We start from the raw sequence: 7,148 nt of genomic DNA, 5'->3' as shown, positions 1-7,148 counted from the left end.
TTGGTTTAAAATAAAAAATAGAAAAAAAAGATACCACTGAATAATGGTATTAAAATCAGTAAAAAAAAAGGTAGAATGAAAAAATAATACCAAATCATAGCACAATTTTATTTTAACAATTTTACCAGCAAGATAGCATGGTCAAAATGGGCCTGCCTGAAGAAAGTTAATAAAGAAACTATTTACAAAGCAGTGAGCAGAAATAAGGGAACTAAACAAAACAGAGATGATGAAGCCTCCCAGGACTGGCAAAAGAAGGAAATTATCCCTACTCTTAGTTCTAAAGGATACTATCCTTTTGGTATTGGTACTACAGAACCTTTCTGAGGCCAGAAAGGATTTCAGCCATTGCCTTAACCTGAACCAGGCAGTAAAGTAGCAGAAGGAATAAATACTTGCCTTTATTCTCCTCCTACCTTGGACCTCTTGCAAGTATCTTCCATTGGCTGAAACTAAAGGCCAGAAGCAAAATTGTGGAGAAGCTCTGCAGGGCTCAGAGCACAGTGAGGGCAGGAAAATGTGAAAGAGTAGAGAAAGAGAAGGATAAGAAATAGGAAAATTAAACATTCACCTCTTCTTGCCATTTGGCATCCATTTAAGCCCTTTGTGTGTATGTGCGTGTGTATGTGGTGTGTGTGTGTCTGTGTGTGTGTGCATGTATGTACTGAAACTCCCATCCTAACTAAGGAAAAACACAAGGAGCCATCAGGCAATATATTGTGCAGTGTGATTTCTGGGAAAACACAAAGTGCCATCAGATAATGTAGTGGATGTGTAATTTCGATTCAGCCCTGTTTCTGCCTGGAAAAAAAACTGTAATGTTAGTTATTACCAGTGCATTTCAATTATTTAACACAATTAAATAACATAAAACATAATTGCTACATTTTCCATATCTATAGATGATCATGACAGCTAAACTGACATCACGATGTATTTTCTTCTACGGTATATTCCATATTTTCCTTATCTTCTTCCAGCACCTCAGCTGGTTGTTGTTTTTGTTGTTGTTTAATTTGATGGGTGAATCAAATCTTTATTCTTACAGAAACGTCTAAGATTTTGTTGTCCATTCTTTATCGGATTGTTGTAGATACCCACTGACTGACTATTATTATACTATTAAAAATGGGAGTAGCAAGAAACAACCCAGTAAAATCTGTGTGTTCCCCATTGAGTAGCAGCAACTCAATTTCTTTGAGCAAGTTAGAATCAATCATTTCCTGGTGTAGTAACCCTGACCTCTTCTGTTGGCTCTTTGGTATGAGGAATCCAAAAGAGCCAAGGAAAACCCAACTTCTACTTTAATGAAAATGTGACTGTGTTCCCTGGCAGAAATATACAATATGTATGGTCTATAGCCAAGGAGATGGCAAACAAAAATTCTGCTAGTGGTTTATTTTATGTAATAGTAGAAGTCCACTCACACCTTCCCCCTTTGATTTTTCAGAACCTCATATTCTGGTCTTCATAAAAATAACACTTTATATTGGTTTAAATGTAATAATTTTAAGCATGAATTTTATTCTTCAGTTAAACAACCACATGGGACATATATCCCCCACAGTGATAATGAATAAGCCAAGTTCATAAATGGTAGTGCTGGTTGAAGCAATGCAGGCAGGGAAGGAAATTTCACTTTGAAATATGTATCTATCCTTATAAGAAAAATGTGTTGTCTCTCTTCAACCTGCCATCAGGTGACTAGTTGGTCCCTGCCTGGGGAGTGATGATTGGACACCTCATGGACATGTTCCACTGGTAGGTTTAACACTCAGTGGTCATAGCCATATGTATATAGAAGGGGCAAAGCAAGGAAGCCAGAAGTGCCGGGGTGAGATGAGGGAGGGGGCAGCAGATAAAAATACTGCCTTCTGATCTCCTGTTATTGGCCAAAGTTGACTAAAATCTAAAGGGTAAAGGAGCTTAAACAAGCAATGCAGTCAGCAGTGGTCAACCTTCCAGGGTACAATGGAAGGCCTGGGGACAGGAAGGCAAGTAGAAAACAATTTGAAATATTCAAATATTTGCAGTTTCCACATTGATTGCATGATTTTCATAAGCTTTTATGTGATGAATCAGAAAATCTATGCATAGGCATTGAAAATCTGAAAATATAACCATGTCTCTTCTCTATTCTCTGTAAATCCATAATAAATCTGATAGAAAATAATGTGACATATTCATTCTTGCTACCTTTGGACGGAATGATTATGAGTTACATTTCTTCTAGGATGTTTCATTTCTATTAGTCAGATGTGAATATCATAACTTTTTTGATATGATTACATATGCTTTTATTTCCAGCTCAGGAAGTTTTGACGTTTTTGTTTTGTTTTTAATAATTTTAAATCATGTCGGTGGTATTGCTTCTATTCCAAGTTCAGGTTTCTCACTTGGGAAAATCTATGTTCTTAGGTTGAGCTTATATTATCCATACAGTTTATGTTTCATAGTCTTTCTGATCACTTTAATATCAGTTGGAACATTTCAGTGAAGGTATGAGGCTCTTTTCACTGCTGCTATTGCTGACTCAGCCACACAGTTCAACTTCCTCTACGTACTGATATACAAGGTGATGGCTATGGCCAGGGATGGATAGATAAATGAGTGAAAGTAGTACTATAAGAGCTTTCTACAAACACAGCAGAGACTAGTACTAGGGAAAAAAAAAGGGAAGAGCAAAGTCTGTAGACCAAACTCTGTAGTAATGGCCCTCACACTTTAGGAGCTCCGTTTCATAACCCCCTTGACTGGATCACTACACCATCCTGCTAAGTAGGATGTTCCCAATCTCCTCTTTAAAATGGCAGCCTCTTACTTTTAGAACCCTTATCTTCTTCCCTTGCTTTAGTATTCTCCAAACCATTATCACTTGTGAATATGCTCTATAATTTACTTACTTACTATGTTTTACTTCTGGCTCAATTTCCACATCCAACCTACATCATACATATGGAAACTCCCTAAGATCAGAGATTTTTGTTTGTATGGTTTACTGCTATCTTCCCAGTGCCTAGATGGCATGATGCTTAGCACATGGTAGACACTTGGTAAATATTTGCCAAATAATTAAATATTAATACTCAGTTATGTTGACAACCATATGATTGTAGTAAGACATGTACTTTGTTAAACTTATTTCTTATCAGTGGGGGAATGGTGGAACATTGAGGGGCCAAGACAGGTGAGGTTTCAGTGAGGTTAAACTTATCAAATTTAGAGGTATTCCTTACTTCACCAATTTGAATTTCTGTAGTCTCAATTCACCACCTCCAAAAGTGCCTTCGCCTCATATACCAAGGAATTTGTTTCATCATATCCCCTCAACTCCTGTTTTCTTCCTAGTTATTAATATTTTCTGGGGTTACAATCTAATTAACAAACTTCATTTGAGATGTGTAATAAGAAAACTATAAATTCCTTAAGTCAGGGGATATGCACCTATTTATTTGACTATTAATCAATGTGATTTGTCATAAATCAACCAAAAGGGAAGCAGAAATAAAAATATGAATTGCCTTTGTTTTTGCTTTTGTTTGTCTTTAAAATTTGGTATTTGATATCACATTGTATGAATGAACCATAAAAATTGTAACTCAATCCCCCTCAATTAAATTTTGATATTAGCATGAGAAATTTATTTTGATTGTCATACTAATTTGCATATCAGTGGTTGTTTTAATGGTATTCTAGCTCTTTTTTGTTTTGAAAGCTGGGATTGACTACTATCTATTGTTTTGGAAGCTGGGATTGACTACTTCTTGACAATGCTAGCCAAATTTCATTTCGAATATGAATTTAATTCTTTTGGCTCAAGAAAATCAGGTTTATACATTTTTTGCAAAAATTGATAAAGCAAGTAATAGTTAACATTTATTGAACACTTTATATATGCCAGTCACAGTGACAAGAGATTAATTGTCTTTTAAGATCGTCCAAATGATTCTAATCTTTCCCATTTTCCAGATGAGGAAGCAGATTGAGAAAGCTTTAATAATGTGAAAAAAGTTTCCCATCTGGTAAGTGGCAAATATACCTGACTCCAAACCTTACCATGTCTCTTATGACCCACATGGCTTTTGGACTGTCACATACCAAATTTATCTCTTGCATTCATTTTTTTAACAAAGAAAAAAAAGCACAAATAACTTACAAACTATAATACGATGTTAATACCACACAAATGCTTAAACTTGTAAAGTAAAAATTGAATATTTTCTTTCTGCGTATCTTCATGAGTTTTGTGAGCATTAGCTCACAAATAAAGCCACTTCTTCATCCACCTGTCTACAAATAAGTCTATCTTAAAATCAAAGTCAGACAAATAAGCATGTGTTTTAATCATTGACATCTGTTTATATTTCATAGCCAACATAGGAATTCATGAGTTACTATTAGTTTAAAATCACTTTAAAACATAGTCTTATGAATTATCATTGAATTTGTAAAAGTAACCATCTTTAAAATAAAATGATTATGCTGTGAGAATAATGGAAAAACTATTTGTAACTCATGTTGTATTTTAGTAGTTTAGATGAAAATGAAACAAATTCTTTTTAGATGCAGTCTACCTATACTTGGAAAACCATGTATTTGAATAAGCATACAAAACTGAGTGCATGAGTGTTTCAGTTTGGTTTTCCCACAAAGCAGATTTGGAGCTGAAAATTAGTACATAATAAGTGTACTGGTCCTCTCAGAATCAAAACTTGTTGTAGGAAAGGCAGTGAGGAGGATTGGCTAGAGGGAAAAAATTGAATTTCTGCTAACTCCTTGGGGAACTCTGAAGCTGGGATGGCTCTTCAGAGTTGTACACTTTTGCTGTGAGGGGGCTGGGATTTTATACTCCCAGGGTATCCACTCATCAGATGAGACTAGTCAGAATCAAGTATGTCTTTGGATGAGGCAGCTCTCTTTAGCTTCCCAAAGAGGACTCACTACTAAGAGCTGGGAGCATAAATCCTTCAATCCCAAAGGATGGATTTGAGCAGCATGGCAGAGCAGTCACTGCGGTCCACCTGTATTTTTAAAAGTCAAGTTTTAAAAATTGGCAGGGACAAGCATTTGGGAATCAGGGCAATTCAGGTCAATGAGAGCCCATTTATACATGTTTCCAGCTATATCACAAAGTTGTAGGAGTGACTGCTTAAAGGGGCTGTGTATGGCAAGACATCAATAATGTCAAATGTTTCAAATAGTAAAAACAAATAAGGATATTTTAGCCTAGTAAAATTCATTGATCATTTTTGAAGAGCAGTTTCCATGTTGTAGAAGAAGATTCCAGATTGCAGTGAGAAAACATTTGTAAAATTACATAAATAAAATCCATTATTATTACAGAATAATAGTGCAGATAGAAAAAAAAAAATCTTTACTAATCTTTATACGTTATACCCTAGTGACCACAGGTCAGTCTCCTTGTGGCTCTGACTTTCCAGGATATAAATGTCCACTTTCTGCCAAAATAAAAAAGGTGTGGTGGTCACATGGTCATGCAGAGGAAAGGTACAGAAGAGCTCAACTGCTCGTTATTCAGACTGCTATCTACCCTTCCTGTTTTCAGCCACCCTCAAATCCTTCCCAGGTGATTCTACTGCTGGATCTTTCTGGGTTCCGGCTGTGTGAATGGACTCGCTTCTGTGTTTGATTCCCCCTCTTTCTTCTCCAATTAGTGATTTAGCTATTGTCAATCTGCAATTACAGTTCTCACATCTACTTTCTACGTTAAACTTTTTGATGTCCTATTTCATCTATTGTCACCTCCTCTTTTCCTTTTATCTGTATGGTGTTTACATCTTGTCCATTCTTTTATTCAAATTTTAGTGAGGTTACTGGAGGAAGCAGAGATGAATGTCCTATTTAATCAGAAGTCTTCTAGACATTTAAGTTATAATTGACAGCCATCTATTGGGTGAGAAACTTGAACAAGGTAGAGGTTTTGCATAGCGGCTGCAGGGAATTTGAGAGAAATTATGCCAGTAAGCTGTCAAGAATTATTAAATATTTTTTAAACAAAAGCACTGAATGACAAGTTAAGGTTCTAATATGCAATTTTTCTGTCAGTTCTCAAGAGCAATGAGGTTCTAGGAAGCATAACTTTTGTGGAGTGAGGGAGCAGAAGTTTTGGAGAGATACATCCTGGGTTTGGATTTCTGACTCATTTGTAGCTATGTGGTAAAAAGCAAATTCTTTGAACATTTACAGGATTAAACTCCCCATTTGTAAAATTGCATAAATAAAATCCATCTTACAGAATAATAGTGTAGATAGAAAATAATCTTTATTATAGTGCCTGGCATATAATACATTTTTAATAAATATGTTGGTTAAGAGGAAAGTAATACCTCTTTGCACTGTCCAGCATTAGGAGTCCAAATCAAATGGGGTGAAAATCTAAGGGAACAAAGGAATTGTAGGTGTGAAAAGCAGAACTTAAATTATGCACTGTGGGCTTCTGTGGTTAGAGAAAGGGGTGAAGCCATACAGGGCTTCAGAAGTAAAAGAAAGCAGCATCGTGCTAAGCTACCAGTGAGACTGAGAAGCAGATGTGGTATGAATAGGGGAATGAGTCTTGGAGTCTAAGGTTTTACAAGTGTTTCAGATCTGAGAGACATCAAAAACTTGGAGAAGGTCGAAAAAATATAATAGTTACTTTGAATTACAGCAGAAAATAATTATAGAGCTGGTATTACTAGATATGTAGCATGTATATAGATACTGAACTCTCCCATCATGGTAACTGGAGAGCGGAGTCAGTAGATCTACAGCATATATACTCAGTATTTTATACGCATGGACACACACATTTATGGCTCCAACGAACCCTTTTTATCTTTTAACTTAATAGGTCACATTGAACTATATTGTGCGCAGGGTGCTTTCTACTTTTCTCAAGAGTATCCACAAAAATAACCGGGAAACTCTTAATCAATTCAGATTATCTGCACCAGTCCCAGAGATTCTATTTTAGTAGGTTTGGAATAGGGCAGAGGAATCTTTATTTTTAATATGAATCGCAATATCCTAGTGATCCTGACCAGGTGCTACATGTGCCAAACGCTGACGAACATTTTCACTGGGTATGACCCAGGTGAAGATTTAGCTATTGATTTTAAAATCTGTAGTAAAGGAAAACAGAATCCATG

Source organism: Propithecus coquereli, unplaced genomic scaffold (assembly GCF_000956105.1).
Source record: "Propithecus coquereli isolate 6110/MARCELLA unplaced genomic scaffold, Pcoq_1.0 Scaffold2, whole genome shotgun sequence".
Classification (NCBI taxonomy): domain Eukaryota; kingdom Metazoa; phylum Chordata; class Mammalia; order Primates; family Indriidae; genus Propithecus; species Propithecus coquereli.
This window is presented reverse-complemented; position numbering follows the sequence as displayed.